Genomic DNA, 18001 nt, shown 5'->3' with positions numbered 1-18001 from the left:
ATTGAATTCTTTGTACAATAATTAGACTGTAGTAATTACTTTATATTCTGTTTTGTTCGGATATTAAATTTTCCATTGTACTATTTGGTATTATATTGAAAATATTCCGTATTAATAATAATCAGTATTAATTATCTTTTTCCATGATATTATATTTTAATAAATTAAAGCTCTGTAAATGCCATTGTTAATATGAAATATTAACATACCTTTAAAAGATACGTCAAGTATTAGTACATGATTGGTAAATTTTTTTTGCATAACTCCGCTTTTTTACAAATTCCATGGCAGTAATTAATGTTCATTGAATATTTTATGTTTGAATACATGTAACAGGATATACTCTACTGTTATTTAAAATCCCGTATTCATTTTTTATAAGGAATAAAAAATTACAATGTATTCGATGATTAGTGGAAATTTAATTGAAATATTATGTTCATACAGATACTGGTGGATGAGCCTAAAAAAATGTTAGCGCTTTGTTTCGCTATACTAGAAAAAAAATATCTGATTTAAAATAAATAAAAAAAATATTTCTGTAAAAAATAAATTTTACATGGGGATTAAGAATAAATTTCTCAATACTAGTTTTTAAAACTATCAATATTAAGAAATATTAAGAAGAATAATTTTTTTTTTTGATTCTATTCGTGAATTTATTGAATTAATTTAAACAGAATATCTCGAAGCAAAAAAGAAATTTTCTCGAGAATGTTATTCTTGAATTAAGTATTTTTTTTTTTTTTGTAGAATACAATTTAATGAATTTTTGAACAAAGTACAGACTGAAATGTAAGCACGCCATGTTTCTGTCTTATTGTTGCTAAGCACAAAAGATACGTGACATTTTTCTCGAGTTGTAACAGGGCAATTTAATATAACAGTATAAGTTCGCACCTGTACTAGGTATAGTAGCTTTCTTTTGGGAATAGCTTGAGTCAACATTACGTATGCATTCGATGACTTAAAGGTTTTGTTTCTATTTCGATTGTAAAATCAATATTTAAATAAATTCAGGCGCCTCGAGAGATGTCAACCGACAGATCCTTTTATTTATTCACCATTTGCATTTTTTAGTTTTTGAAAATTAACTTTTCATCTTATCTAAATTCAAATTGCTATTTCTAGTTAAATTTATTGGATCGAGGACAAAAAATAATAATTATGTCGAGGTGAATATTAATCAAAATCACTCTATGGCTTTTCAAATTCATCATATCCATTTTGAGAGCGTGTTCCTTACAACTACATGAATGAAAGGTTATCCCAATGGATTCTGAACCATTTCCGCTCAGAGCCCTACGGATTATCGCGGAAGTCACAGAACGCCTCGTCGAGTATTCTGGTACTTGTCCGAGCGGAGGCCAGCCCATACCCTACGGACGGAAAGGACGTGTGACCGCTAAACGGAAGATGGCTTCTGCCCCACATCCACCCTACTCTTTTCAGATTGTCATTTTGAATTCCTAGGTACTCATTTGTGGAATAATGTGGACAATAATTTCACTAAGCAGACAACTAAATTTCCTACAATTTGCTTCTATATTTTTTCATAAAAAATCTTTTAATTTCTAAACAAAAAAATTAAAATTTTTCTGAAGATCCAAAATTTTTATGGTTTTATGCCATTTATATTATGATTCGATTTAAAAAAAAAAGTCAATACGTCAAATTTTGTGCAATACGACGTATTAGAATAGCAATATCGATAAGCTTTTCTTATCGAGTTTTTCCAGCTTGGAAATATAAATAATCGGTACAAACAAAATATTTTCTGGAGCCAAGACACCTTTTTTAGAGTGCATAAATATAACTGTAAGATAAGATGATTGGAGAATTGAGTATCCGATTATTGTTGTCAAGCGGTCACGATTTCATTGGTATAAAAATTTATGAGGCGCCTAGAGCTTACAGTAAAATCTAATATAACGAGACACTGTTGGCACGAGTCGGCACTTGGTAAAACATCCCAACATTGCGTCCGGGTCACCCCCTATCGCCCCCCGTGACATTACTGAAACAGTGGGAGTCATTCTCTATCCTTGCGAGTAGAAAGACATGAATCAACCTATCACATAAGCTCTGCGATCAATTTTAGCTTTGTATATGTACGTCCTTATACATGTATATCGTCTATGTGTGTGTGTATTTATACATATTATAAGGACAAGTATGTGTGTGTACGTACTAAAGCCATTAATACATGTTTCGTGACGAAGGTGTACTAGAAAGTGTCAGTACAATTATCTTGGCTATTGGAAAGCATGAATTGCGTTTCCAGGCAATCCATTGGCTAATCGGAAAGCAGTAACGCGTCCCTGTAATTCGGTACACGTTACTAGAGCCCGTCACAACCGATTAAGTTTGCTTTCACTTGATGTTCCCTAGCTTTTGCCCCATTTTGACATCAAATGGACAAAGTGACGCCTACTTCCACTGTAATCACTGCATACTTTTACGTAAAAAATTTACTGACTTTAAATTTTACTGTGAAAAAATATAAAAAAAGTTTGGATAATTAAAAATTAAGTTTTTAAAATGATTATTTAATTTTTTTTAAAAAATTTATAAATTATTTTAAATTTTCTTTCCAAAAAAATCACCTTAAAATTTTACTACTTTAGCTCGAGACAGAACACGAGATCTCTTAAATTTGGGTGGTATTAAAGTGTAAGTGTGAGTTTGATTAGATAGTCAGTCGCGAGCACGTACAAAAGTTGCTCTGGCTCGATGCAACAAAAATGTGGTGGAAAGGCCTGGCAACACGAGCGTAGAGCATGGAGCTTAGAGTAAAAAGTATAGGGAGGAAAAAAGGTATGAGCTTTCGCGGGTTGTGGTTCTTCACCCTTGACGCTTGAAAGAATCGTGCAAAGAAAGAGTTCTACCGAAGCTTGCTTTTCCGCTTTTACTTTGGCTGGTGCTTTTCTCGTTTGCTCTCTTTCTGTTACTCTGCCTCTATTTCTGTCTTTCCTTTAGAGCAAGGAATGAAGAGGCGCAGAATTTCAGAGTGCGAATTCAACGCTCAAAATGAATTGAATAGAATTATTCCGGGTATGAACTCGTATTTTCACCATCTTTTTTTTTCCCTCATCTTTTATTATCATTCTTTATCCCTCAACTTGCTCCAGCTTCTTCATTTTTATTCCATTTATTTTTCCATTTCTTTATCTCATCACCGCGTTATAAAATCAAAAGCCCTGCTCTGCCGCATGTCAATCACTTCCGTCTCCTAAGATAGTCGACACCAGAAAAGAATCAAAGGAAGAAACAAGGAATAAAAAAGAAAAACAATTAGATCACGGTTAAACTTTAGAATAATAAAAACTAACAATCTTCAATCACTTTTTATCACTTTTTCACTGCTAAGAATTACGTATTATGAATAAAAATAATAACATGACTTTATTAAAATTTTTTCGTCTTTTTACGGACGAGTTCGGTAAATTTTACTTGGAAAAACTTTATAAAGTATTGCTGTTACTAATAAATAGTAAAGCAGCTCTCTGGATTACAATCCAGTTCAGTAATTTTTCTCATCAATTATTCATTATTAAAAAGTTGATGGCAACGGTTACCATAAAAAAGGTTTAATATTAATGAATAAAATTTGAAAAAATGTAAATTAAATTTTCGAACAAATTTTTTTTTAGCGCAAAATTCGAATCTATCTATAACTGTATTGTTGGAAAATCTTTCCAATAATACTAAATCTAAGTTTAAAAATCCATTTCATCATATAAATACGCGGATGACAAAATTTTCCGTATTTTCTGAATCACATGAATTATTTTCTTGCTTTGTACATTTTCTTCACGCACTGCTGCCCTTCGTCCTCTGGCAGACGAGAGACCTAAAATGGTGGTTTTATTGGCGACCTAACCGAACAAACTACTCTTCGTTAAGCCAACCTGTGACCTTTCTCTCATTTTATTTATCTCTGACTGTCTTTTTTCTGTTTTAACCTCTCAAAGCCTCAAGTTCCTCGCAGAAAGGACCAGAACCCCTAACCAACAACCAGCAACCAGTGCTTTAACTCAACACTTATACTTTTACCTTGACTCCGTGTTTTTTAGCAATTGAACAAACTTTTGAAGCTTTTTTTCTTCTGAGATTTAGAAATTTTTTTAAGTTTTTGTTCATTTGAATTTTTAAAGTAAAAAGTATCAAAAATATGTCAAATAAAAATATGACATAAAATAATTAGTGGGACAGAGTCTGAGTAAAATGACGGCCGAAATTCAGTAATTAGATTTTACAGTACTCGAGAGTTAAGTGGAACAAGATGAGATTCTTGAATATTTAATTATAATTACTTTATAAATCTTGACAAAACAGTCAACTTATTTTTATCAATTTATTGACATGAATTGAAGAACGGCATTCAGCAATTTTGATAATTAATAGAGGATTAAATAATATTGTCGTCTAATGGTAATTTATCCAGTTGATTATTTTCAGATATTTAATTCAATTTATCCGGGGTGAAGTGAATAAAAGTGGAAATAATTTTAAAATTCCCGTGCGGTCTTGTGGAAAGATTCTAACCGTTTAAATCAATGTCCCGTATCCACACGAAATTCATTTCAACTTTCATAATAATTTATATGGATATTAAATCTTACCAAACTTTCAAATTATATTTTTCATTTATTTAAATATATGTTTCTTTCGATCGAGGATACTTCATTTTTTATAATTACTGTTGTGATTATATTTAAAAATTTATTTATTTAAAAACAATGTATGTAACTTAACTCTCTTGTACTAAGAAGATTTAGCGATCATGCGTCCTCTGTCGGAGATTTTTAACACTACACTTGGTCGAAAAATTTTATATGGATATATCAAGTTATATCAAACCAGATATTGCTTCATATGCCCACAGCCAGCCTGATATTGCCAATTTTTTTAAAAGGTTTTATCAGAAAATTTTTTCATAGACTAAAAAATATTAATTAACTTTTGATAAATTTTAATTAACAAACATTTCATCAAAAATCAATAAATATTTATTAAATCATTTAATATGAAAGGTGTTTAAATATGAACAAATATTTTTCAATTATTATCTTTTTAGTATTTTTTTTTTTGAAAGACATATGAATTATCAACATAAAAAAACTGTGAAGAAAATTCATCGGCATAAAAAATTTTATACTGTAATCTTTACGAGCATATATTCCTTACAATAAATTTAACTCCCCTATTTTCTGTCTACTCATGTAATTTAAACGAATTACACAATATCTCTAGCAAAGCGTATTCATTCTATTGTATTTTATTATTATTTTTTTTTTATTATTATTATTGAATGAAAAATAACTTGATTTGGTGTTGTATATTTTTGATAAAACCTCAAGTGGATGACAGAAATAAAGTACATGACATATTACAAACATAACTGGACATTCAATTTCCTCGAGGAGAAAAATTCTCGTCTGCAAATAAATAGTAAATTTAATACCGCGATTTCAACGTCAAAAAAATCCGTCTGGTACCTGAAAGCGAAAAAGCGAAAGAGTAATTAAAAAAATGTTTGAAGTAGAATTTGAAAAAAAAAAAAAGAAAAAAAATATGGACGTTGGCGTCGTGTATATAACAGTTGGCATTAACTTTAAATGGATATGGTGGGCAAGACCGAAAATACCGGAAACAAAATGTCGTGAGTGTGGTTGTAAAAGCGTCGCAGGAGCGGAGAAATTGACAATGCCTCGTGAGAAAATGATTTCTATCTCCGTTCTGGCATACCCTCGTTTCCGGTAATGGCGCGCTGCGAATAATTGTGGTCATACTGGTAGTCACTACACCGACACCGTGAGCTTTCCAACTCAAAACCTTTAAAATCTACGTACGTTACTGCTGCGGGCCCGCAGTCGGGTGTTAACTGTGGATTTTAGTGTGTACGGGTTTAATGGCGCATAGTTTTACCTTCCGCAGTGGTTAATTGATCCCCGAATGAGGATGGGGTGAGCATGAGGACGAGGATGAGGCTACAAATGGTCACTATTTTCAATAACTAAACCCAGTCAGGATTAGTTTTGATATAGTCACAGAGATACTCGTTCATTTTCAACTATTATTAACGACTGGAGTCAATTTATAAAATAAATCATTGAATGATATTTTCAAATTTAAAAAATTTTTTATAATTTGGCTTCCATCAATTACAAAATATTCTACTGATGGTTCAAAAATCGGGTATTTCTTTTAATTTTATCGGTGTGACTATAAACTAATTTCTCAAGACATTTATTTTAAAAAATTACCAACGAAATTTAAAAAAATTGTCTTTACAGGCAAAACCTAAATATTTAGACAATAATCAAGATTTTTAAAAATCACTTGAATTGTATTTAATGTTAACTTTTAGAAGTTTAATATTTGAATTTACAATTTACAATCGACGGTCGCTTCTTTTTCTTAAAAATGTTCTTTAATTAATTCATTAGTATTTCGTCTGTATCTAGAATTCTCCTTTATAAAAAAAAAAAAAAGTATACATTTAATATATCATACGATTAATTACTGCAGCATCTGAAACACTTGCTACAAATCCCGGTAAATTTAGAATATTTGAACAGTTCTCTCGCTTTTCCTTATTGAGAGTTTAATTGAAATCCGTCTCGGCTCTAGCACAAGATTTACAAATCTATAGACACAAATACGAAGACAGTAATTGCTATAACGGCTCAGAAACACACACATTATACTCTATATAGAGGAAACGCGTGGTAAATATGCAGGGTATACCACACAAGATTACTATTCCTTACGGAGAAATAGAAATCGTTTGGCGATGACTCGTCGATTGTTGTAACCACCGAATTTGAAATAAGGCCGAGCAGAAGTAAGAGACTTCCATTTTAGGTTTGGGGTTATGTCGGCACAGACGATTAAGGATCGCTATTTCTCTTCTCTTACATTTAACATTATACATTCATTCTGCATCCACACTCCATACATCATATATACATATATTGTATAAATATATACACACCCTCCTTTACATATGTACTTCGCATATAGTTCCATAGAGTTTGTACACATAAATATATAATGTGCCAGAGAATGAGAGAAAAAGGGAGAGGAGGATGACGGAGCGAGAGATTTTGAATAGTGACGTCGAGCGGCACTCTGTCGACGTCGAGAAGTAAAGAAGGATGTGTCAACTTCAGGATACGTCATCGATTGACGTGTTCTATTGCATCAACCAAATTACACTATATGTAAGAGGTCACATCGTGGGTAAAATTTCATTTTTTTACCATTTTCCTGTCATTTACATCATTCTTATTAACTTTCCGCTATGAAAATCAATGATTTTATAAAATTTAAAAGTTATTGGTTTCACCAACGATTTGAGGTTCTACGGAGCTACACTGATAGAAGGATTTGTTTATAGTCAAAAATATTTGTTAATATTTAATAAATCATTTATTAGAGACCACTTTTTAGTATTAAATAAATATTTCTTATTATTTAAAAAGATTTATTAATATTTAATAAATGAATATCAGATTTATTAAATACAAATAAATCATTTTAAATATTAAGAAATATTTATTTAATACTAAAAAGTGATCTCTAATAAATGATTTATTAAATATTAACAAATATTTTTAACTATAAACAAATCCTTCTATCAGTGTATTATGAATATTTTTAGGAGGGTTTCTGTCAGTGAATTGATGTGCATTTAGAAAAAAAAATCTTCAAAGTGCTTTAGTGTGTCACTTTAAAGGTCATTTTCTTAACTGTACAAAGAAAAGTGTAAAAATTTAATTTATTGCGGTTTTGCATACCAACCAAGTACCTATAGTGTGAAACTAAAAATAAAATTATTCCTGAGACATATAGCAATTATTACAATTTCATTTAAAACCTTTGAAACTGTTAAATTTAGTATTTCCAATTGTGATTGCATTATTACAAGATATAATCTCAACTATTACAGTGTAAAGTATAAGCAATTATTAAAATTCCAAGAAAAAACATTAATATCTATCATATGTGATGTGAGTTGATACGTGAACTCCATCAGAGTACCTGTAAGAAAAAAGACAAAGGGTAAACTCGAACACTTACTCGAGGTGGAAGAAAAGATTAAACGAAAGGGGGTAAATTTAATCCCAAGTGTCGATCAATTACTTAGCCAATGGAGAAGGCATTTGCCCGGTTCCCGGTTTGTGCTGGCGGTCGAGATGCTTGAGTAACCAAGACGCATGACCGTGACAGGAGTAATAGAGTGTGCTAGTGTTTTAGTCAATCTGTAGCTGCCCGAGTAAGATAAGCAAGAATAATGAGATTCTAGCCTTTTTCGTTACCTCCGTTACTTTAAATAACTTTTATTTTGTTTCATTTTATTCCGGCTCAGATTACTGCTAATCAGTTTTAATTATATTATTTTGCTTCGCTTTCGAGATCAAAGTTCCTGGGGAGCTCATTTTTATCCCGTAACGAGGGAGCTTATTACCTATTTTTATTTTTAAAATATTATCTTTGTTATTAAGTTTTTTGTGAGGAAAAAATGGGATCTAACAGGTTATATTACTTTAACGAAATATTTGCTGTAATTATTGCTATCATTATTCATTATCATTTTAATTAACTTATTATAAAAGCACACTGAGAGAAATCCCAACAGTTGCCACAACTACAAAAGGGCAACTATTTTTATTCAGTTGGTGTGACTAATTAAAATAGTTATTACAACTATTTATTGTTCACATATCTATTAAAAAATAATTGAGGTAACTTAAATTATTTTTAGTTCTCGCTACGATAAAAATATAGTAGTCGCAATAAATATTGAGTAGTTGAGTCAAATATTATAAAACATGTATGCCGAAAAATTACTCAATATATATTGATAGAATAATTTATTAAATTTTAATAAATTGATTTATTGTGAAAGAATTTATTAAATTATTTTTTTCTGAAAAAATTTATTGAGTTTTAACAGTAATTTTTTATTAGAAAAATTATACAAGTGCATATCAAGTCAGATTTGTCATAATTTGGCCAATTTTCATATCAGAAAATTTTTCCACAAGATATTTTGGGAAAAATAGTTTAGGTCTGACCGAAATAATTATTTATACTAAACAATATGGATTATTAAAAATGAATTCAGCAATAATTATTGGACTAAAATCGTAAGCATATAAATATGGGATATATACATCATTCAGATCGAGATCTTCCTTTAATCTGTACCGTAAAAAAATCTCATCAAGCTAGGAAAGACAAGTAGGAAAGACAAGTAGTGCACTCCCAATCTAATCAGACAGAGTACATACCCCAGCAGCCGGGTTATCGGAAATGGGCACAGGTACGGATAAAATTAATTGCAAAATTCATGGAATTAATCAAGTTCTTTCTGTAAATTTCTTTTACTTTATTTTAAATTCAATTTTATCGCTCTTTTTTTATTTTTCAATTTAAACGCGAAAATTCTCTCATCAAGACACCTCAGTGTACGCTAACAAGACCTTCATAACGATCCATAATTTTAATCCTCCGTTTGATCATTTTTTTTTTTAAATTCTTTTTTTAATCGGGTCTTATTACTTTTTTTCGAAACTTCCTGAGAGAATAAAAAATTCCATTATATCGTACGACCAGAATTTCACTCTTGGTCTACCGAACCGCATTTAATACCCATTGGAGGATCGAACGAAAACTGTTTGCCTCGACGAATTCGTTTTCCCCACTATCTTCCTCCTCCTCATTCTGTATACGTGCTGTCGTCACTCCCACCTCCATTTACTACTCAACTGCCAGCATCACTTCTATTCACGAGGCTGTAGATGGTATGTCTATATCTATAGAGACTTTTACTACCATTATTTTTGTGTTACTACAAGGTGGCAAGTGATAAATTGTCCAAATACTTCCGAGTCCACGTGTCTTATTTCTTAAATTTTTTTTTTTTTTCCGGAAAAATTTGCTATTTTATTTTGTGATTTATTGCCAAGTAAATTTTATAAAATTAAGATTAAATAATAGAAATTATTGTTAGTTAATTAATTGTGAAGTTATCTCACACAAAAAAAAATTACTTGATTCAATAATTCTGCAAGTGTTACTTTTTGATGAAATTTATTTTCGAAAATTTCCAACAGATGGCGCATGAGCGCTGAATCTTCTCCTAAGCAGAGACTTAAATTTTCAAAATTAAGTTATAAAATAAAAATAATTTTTTTTATACTCCCGAAAAAAATATATTCAACATCTTTTTTTTATTTTAATTTGCGACAGAATTATTGACAGTATTGTAAAAAAAAGTCAACTAGATTTTTTTTTCTATAAGTGTAAAAAATTCATGAATTACTGCTCTAACTTATTTTTATAATAATAATAATAATAATAATGACAGAAAAAAACAGAACAGAATAAATAACTTTACACTCGCTCAGATAAAAGTCTCGACACACACACACACACACATCTATAGATGGATAAAAAATTTCATATTAGGTTACATGAAACGCGAGTGAGCTTTTTACTTTTGCAATATTTTTACGCACACATATCACTCGCTTTATTTATTATCTTTCAACTTTTTTGACACACGGCGTTTGATTCCAAACAATAATAATTGCATTGATTGATACGTATGAAAAAAATATCTGTTGTATCTATTTTTATTTGGTTATTAAATTCTGGTGGATAAAAAATATATGAAGATATAGATATAGAAACAAAAAGAGTTACTGGGATGGATTTTTTGTGTAAAGGAAATATCTTTAGGTGTGCCCAGAAGGGTTAGGTCGCTTGAGTGGGTTTATTGTACACAGATGCATGGCACGCAAAAACATTGGCTCGATTCCGCAAGAATTCTGGGTAGGGCGAAGTAGACGGGAAACAGGCTGTGGTTGGAAGATCTGAAGCTTTATACAATGCGCTTATAGAGAGTGGCAAAATAGCATGAGCTTTTCTACTTCGAGTTCGTTTCAGATCGAAGTTTTAGTACCAATGTATTCGCAAATAATTATATATTTTATATGAAGATAAAAATTTTTGATTTAAAATTTTTCTCTGGAATCTAAATTTGAAAAATAGCAGCCGGTTTTTTAAATTACACATTAAAAAAAAAAAAATAATAATAATAAAACGTTTTAATCTTCGGCGAAATTTGATTCATTCGCATCCTGATTGCTACTAACAATTATACGGCTCTAAAAATGAAAACAATACTGCGTTTGATGCCCGATATATAGAAGAAAATCTGCGTATAATACATAAGTATTCAATTCGAAAAGTAGCTTATGAGCTTTTGAAAATAAAAATACTAATTTTAATCCAAAAACAAAGGGTGCTGCTTTATCTGCTAGTTAGTAAGAGAAATGGGAATAAAACCTTTCAGTTATGAGTCATTAGCCATTATATTATAGCATAGCTCCCGTAACAATTGGACGAAATAAAATTTATAGACTGATAGGATTTTTTAGAATTTAATAAATTTTTTCTTAATATTTAAAAAAAATTCACATAACAAAATTTTAATTAATCAATTTATTACTTCTTAACAAATTATTCTATCAGTGTAATGTGAAAATAATACGAGTATTACTCTGTGAAACAGAAATAGATAAAAATGTGAATGACAGTAACAAATTTTTCTTAATTTTTTGGACTATCCGGCTGACTGTTAAAGGTGTTTATTTCTTCATTGATGCCAGGGGACGACTAACTCACTTAAGCTAATATTGCTCCTGGGTCTATTAGACAGGAATACAGCCCGGTTTCGTGGAACGGCACTGTAAGCCAAGTAATGAGATATCTCGGGCGTTTATTTCTCTTTCTTCACTTTAAATTAAAGGCATTAACAAAGTGTTGAAGAACCTCGCTTTATTATTGAATTATATCTCCTTTTATATCTTGTAATTACGAAAGTTATAATTTATTTATTTATTTATTTATCTAGTCGCAGTTAACTTTACTTTTGTAATATACTAAAGAGAATCTTGGGAAAATGTTACATAGAGAATGTTGGAGGAAAAATAATACGAATATAGGAAAATTATAGAGTCGAAAAATAAACTTAGATTAAAAAATGTAATAAAATAAAATATATATTCATGTTTAATTTTTTGACCAAAAACAGTGCTTATAATCTCTGACAGGTGGCGCATAGTCGCTGAATATTCTCGCAACAAGAGAGTTGAGTTTGAGATGTTATGTAATCTTTTTTTTTACCTTTTTAAAAGCTTATGCCAATTTTTTTGACTAATTATCTTTTTAAATAAGATAATCCTCCGAAGGAACTACAATTCGATTGTAATAAAAATAATTTGGCTAACTGAAACCCATTTCAGCAGTACTCTGGGTCATAGTCATTTAGGGAAACTCACTTTGGTTCACTTCGAACGCGTTCACATGTATAGCCGTCAAGTGAATGCCGTTGCAAAAGAGAATTTTCGCTGGCATTTGCGGCCACTGCTAAAAGCTTTTTTTTCATCATTTTCAAAATAAAGTTGACCTTTTTTTTATCCAGTCTAATAGTAGTCGGTAAATTTAATTGAAATCTTCTCTATTCATTAACCAAATAATAATTAAATATTATTTTTAGCGATGATAATAGTAATACGAATAGTAATAGGTGACAGAGGAGCTGTTATTAGTACACTTAAAAGCATTCGAATCATTATGGTAAACGCTATGAAATTTTGCATAAAATTAATGGATGGTAATAGTGATTATATTATTGAGGAAAAAAAAATAAATAAAAATGGAAAAGCTAAAATAAATGACGGAATAATCAATGTTATCAGTACGGGCGAATTGGCACGAATACTCAGACCATTTGGGTGTTAACAGTGCATGGGGATGCACGTAAAAGTGATTGTAAAACTCGACTCTTTATTTTATCCAATTATCAATGTTTCTCATGCGAATACGCTGCTGGAAATAAAATATATATCACCAACGCTAAATCTTGTTACATTTATAGTAAAAATTTTCAAGTTTTTTAAACAAAAATATTAAATTTTTTGAAAAAACTTAAAACATTGAGTGTCGAATTTAGTTTTTATGAATTTAAATCCTAATTTTGAACAATACTTGATTGATCAAAAATCAGTTTACTGTCAGAGGTCCTCAAATTCCTCGACTTTTGGTCGAAAAATTTTATACGGATAATTTTGCATTGATTTAATTCCTTTGAACTGAAATTCACTTCGAAAAGAATTTCATTTATATAAATAAAAAAAAAAAATACAATTAATATTTCCAAAAAAAGTTGAGAAAAATTGAAGAATTTTTTAGTACTTTAGCAGCATAAAATTCTTTCCGAAACATCAAAACCATTTTCACCGATGGGCTAAAACTAAATCTATTGGAAAAAAACCAGTAAATATAACCCGAAAAAATCATTGACCATAAATAGGATCGGGTGAAAAAAACGGAACCTCTTGGCCCGATAAAAAAAGTATTACACTTTAATAAAACTAGTTGTGTAATCTCGCCAGTGTCCCGTAGCGAACACTAAAAATAATATCAATAAAATAACAGTAGTAATAAATATTATTAAGGCGAGATAATATTTTAAGAGTGTATATATCTAAACACAGCAGACACAGTACATTTTATATATGTATATACATTTTGTGAGAAAGGAAAGAGGTTATCTGGGTGACAAGATGAACCTTATCGATTGCCATCCAGCCACAACGTCTTTTTCCTCGCCGCCCATCTCTGGTCCTCATGAAGCTGGTACTCCTTTTCTTGATGGCCACCACGGAGGAATATATTTTTCCGAGATAGGACAGGTAACGGCCGCGATAACGCACACCAAGTGTGCCGGCGAGTATGATAACGGGAACACGATGTCCTGCCAAGCATTTCTCACTTCCAAGCTACTCTTGCAGTGCTTTTGCTGGAGCTTTTACCGGTGGTACTCATACTCGTACTTTAACTCGTATACTTGCAAGGGAATCTAAATAGAAAAGTCTAGAGTCCTTGAAAGTGTCGTATGTCAGGACAAGGAGATACCAACTACTTTTGGTCAGACTACATTTCGCCTCGGTTTAAATTGTTACTTTAAAATGTTACCCTTGTTTATTATATATTTATTCACTTTTTATTGTTATAAAATACACTTTATTCTATTAAAATGATATTTACTGCTCCTGTCTTGAATTACCATTTGAATCTCTCGATTTATGGAATTACAAATTAAATCTTCACTTTATTTTTTTTTTTTACAATAAAAAATTTTGATAATTTTTAGACGATTAAATCCTAGAGTAAAATTTACACCGAGGATTTTCCTTTCTATAATAATAATTTATGTTGGGATTTATTAAAAAAAACTAGAAAATTAAATAATCTTTCTAAAAATTTGGATCAATATGTAAACGTGGAAAAAGTCAAATTTTTTGAACAACTAGAATTTTTCGAGAAAAATAATTTTTTTCTAGCAAATATTTTTTCATTATAAAATCGACCAATACAATTTTTTATTGCATGTAAAAAAAGTAATAACTCGTTCTAATGACGTCACCATAAATGTCAAGTACGGTAAAATGAAAAATATTTTTTCACATGATGGAAATGTTGCAAATTGAATAAACTAGATGGAGATGGAAAAATATTTATAAAAAAAAAATCTAGTGATTTTTTCAGCAGTTTTATTTTATTATTTTTATTTTTTTATATATTAGTAAGTATAAAAGCAGATTTTTCGAGATTGCAATTTTTGGAGCTGTGTCAGAGGACAAACGTCAACGCTGAGCGTTTTATCGTAATCATTTCTCTGCTCTGCTCTGTCCATATACCACTCGCGAAAAATCGATTTACCTAGGCTTTATGACCATCAATAATGATAAAAATGGCAAAGGGTATTACAAAATACTATTTTGTAGAATGTTTCCTGGTTTTTATGTTGAATAAAAAAATTTTATTATTCAATAGTATGAAAAGTAAACTATTTTTCATTTACAAGTATATAAATCATAAAGATTTTTATTTTTTTTAAACATGATTTTCATTTAAACAAAAATATTTTTTTCTAAAAAGGTATTTGAGAGTGTTTTTTCGAAATTACTCTAATATTTCTCGATTCATTCTTTCAAAAGTTATTGCGGTTTAAAAATCTAAAAAGTAGTGTTTTTTTTTTAAACTTTTATCAGACTTTTGAGTTCGAAGAGTTGCAGGGATGGCCTTCAGGGTTGACCGTTTTTATAATTTTTTAGAAATACAATACTCGTGTTGTTATTGGATAGAAAACTGAGCGTTGAATTTCCATTAGTATGATTTAGGAAAATTTCAGGACAATATCCTCGAACAGTAGTATCCATTACCAAAAATAAAAATATTATAATGGAAAAATAGAATAAAAAGTAGAAGAAAACAAGTGGATTATCTTCTATTCTATGAGTTTATTTTTTATTTTCTTAGTAGCGCACGTTTCCCGACAGTTATGCGCAGCCTAGAAAATATACTGCGGTCTTGTAGAGGTACTTTTCTTAACAGAGATTTCTCCGTAACTGTCGTCGCCTCGGTTCTTTACAACTTTCCACGAGTTTGTACTCTATTGAATCCAGTACAAAGTCCTGAGATAGTTATCATTGTCATACTCATGAAAATACTTAGGGGAAAAAGGAAAAGGGTGAAGTAAAAATAAGCTTACGAAAATAGATAATGTTTAAAAGCATTCATGACTTGCAAATAAGGGAAAATGTTATTGCAGAAAGGTATAATATCTTTTCTACTAAAATTTTCTCATTGTAAGCTAAAGTACAACTACAAGAGAACAGATTGCCGAGCTTGTTCAGAGACTTTGTTGTCTACAGACTACGTTATTAGATTATAGTCTACCTGCTCTCATCTACTCTGCATGTTGGGTAAGATCAGTCCAAGGAGCGTTAATCTAATGATCTCTCCTCCTTCTTCCCACCTTTCGCCGTTCCACTTCTATTACATAACCTAACCACTTAAGTGTCCCGGTACTGAGTCTCATGCACACTTGTTCTCTTACATTAGTTTGATGTACGTAACATCCCAGTGCATGACCCAAAATTAACATTTTATTTATAAAAGTTTTTCTTTTCACATTTATTGTATTAAGTATCGTACTGCTGTACAAACTTTGTTACTTTTCCCGATAATTTTATTGACGGTATACATTCTTCTTTCCTACGTCGTATCTGACAACCCGGACAAAAATATGTAAACAAAGTTCAATTGAATGGAAAATAAAGTTTCGCTTTTCTTTAAGATATTTGTAAAGGATACTGAAAAGTTTCAATTGCTACTGTTTTTTAAATCATTTATATTATTTACTAAACAGTTGTTGTTGGACAATTTTTCTTACATTTTTAATGCTACTCAGATTATTCTTATTATCTTCAGTTCAATAATTTCACGGAAAAAAAAAAAAAAACTTGATCAAAGGGAAATATTTCTGTTATAAAAATAAAATTATTTTTAAAATAAATAAATTGAATATTGATTTAAAAAAAATTTTTAATCACATAAAAACTATTTAAAATTTAAAAATAATTTTTGTCATTGGATGCATAAAAAAATGTGAATTAATGAAATGAAAATTCCATTCCATCTTCAATATTAATAACCGGACTAGACAATTTAAAAATATTTGCCAAACAAGAACAAGGTGGCACAGAAGCGAAAACGAGGTAAAATCGAGATCGGAAAGCCGTTAAGCTTGCACTAACGTTACGTCGACATTCCACCCCAGCTGGAGATAATTGGAAATTGCTCAGCTACCGCAATATACTCTCGAGTGACTCTCTGATTCCACGACACTATTCAGCACTACTTACCTTTAAAAAAATAAAAAATAAAATCCAAACATACCGTATTTCACAAAATGCCCTTTTATTAATAGAATTTTAAAATATATATCCGGTATCTTGAATTAAATCACAATCTCTTACATGAGTGATAGATGGCCGTTCGGTTGCTCACAAATTCAAATTCAAATCTAAATAAATATTTAACCAAAAAGATAAGCGGAGATAAATAAAAGAAACGTCACGGAATAGCAGTCGCGATATCGAAAGTGGAAGGAGTTTTTGAATGTTGAACGGGACGAGCGTTGTTTTCCTCTTCTTGAAAAGATGAACGACGTAGCGGCCATTTTGAACTCAAAGTTAGATCCGTGAAACCAAATCCTAAATTCAATCCTCGGATATGCATAAATATATACGAATACAGATATAAGTTAAGATAGAGCTTGTGTTTCCGTACACTTCACTCCTACGTGTATCTATCACAAGAGTTAGGTGAAAAGTTTAATTGATTTAGCTTCAGTTGCGCCGGAAAGTGTCGACGTATGAATTACCTTTCTAACACTCGGGTATGTAATTAGAATTACTTTTGAGTTATTTATGTCTCTGTATATTTATATATTTATTTAATATTTATAACAATTCACAATTTTATTACGAAATCTATTTAATTCAGTCTTAAGGATTGAAATTTGGCGCGAATATTTTGATCGATACTTAGAGATTCTTAAAACGATTTTTATGAAATTTTCTTCAATAGGAATTATACTTATTTGCAAAAGAATAAATTTTTCAAGAAAAAAAAAAACGTATGAATTAATAACAAGTATGTTGTATATTATTAATAATAGCTAGCATATTGTTGGTGGATTTTAAACTCATAACTCATAAATAATGAGGTCCTTATACCATATATACCATACCATACCATACCATACAATACCATACATTAGCTTAATCAAAAAAAAAGAACTTAGATTTTTAAAATTTATTCAACATTTTTTTTTCAATATTTTTTTTAACTTCAAATTTAGTATTATTGCCATGTCAGTGCATATTAAATTTTTTTATATGACCAGACAAGTCCATACATTTTTATATCAAGTAGATTTTATTTCAGATTTCATATTAAAATTTACTAAAAAATAAAGAAAGGTTAATCACAATCTGCACCTCTAAACTGTGAATAAAATTTTCGAAAAGTGTAAAAGTATCAATGTCGCCACCACCATTAACCCGTA

The 18001-nt window shown here is 30.2% G+C and overlaps 1 protein-coding gene across 1 annotated transcript in view; it reads left to right on the top strand.

Moving 5' to 3' along the window:
• LOC141533091 (uncharacterized) overlaps window positions 1–18001 on the top strand; it is an 80676-nt gene that overhangs the window by 5164 nt on the left and 57511 nt on the right. The window lies entirely within an intron of this gene.

The sequence above is a fragment of the Cotesia typhae genome, unplaced genomic scaffold (genome assembly GCF_013202065.1).
Source record: "Cotesia typhae breed Kobodo isofemale line unplaced genomic scaffold, CoteBio_Ctyphae contig_83, whole genome shotgun sequence".
In the NCBI taxonomy this organism is placed as follows: domain Eukaryota; kingdom Metazoa; phylum Arthropoda; class Insecta; order Hymenoptera; family Braconidae; genus Cotesia; species Cotesia typhae.
This window is presented reverse-complemented; position numbering and strand designations above follow the sequence as displayed.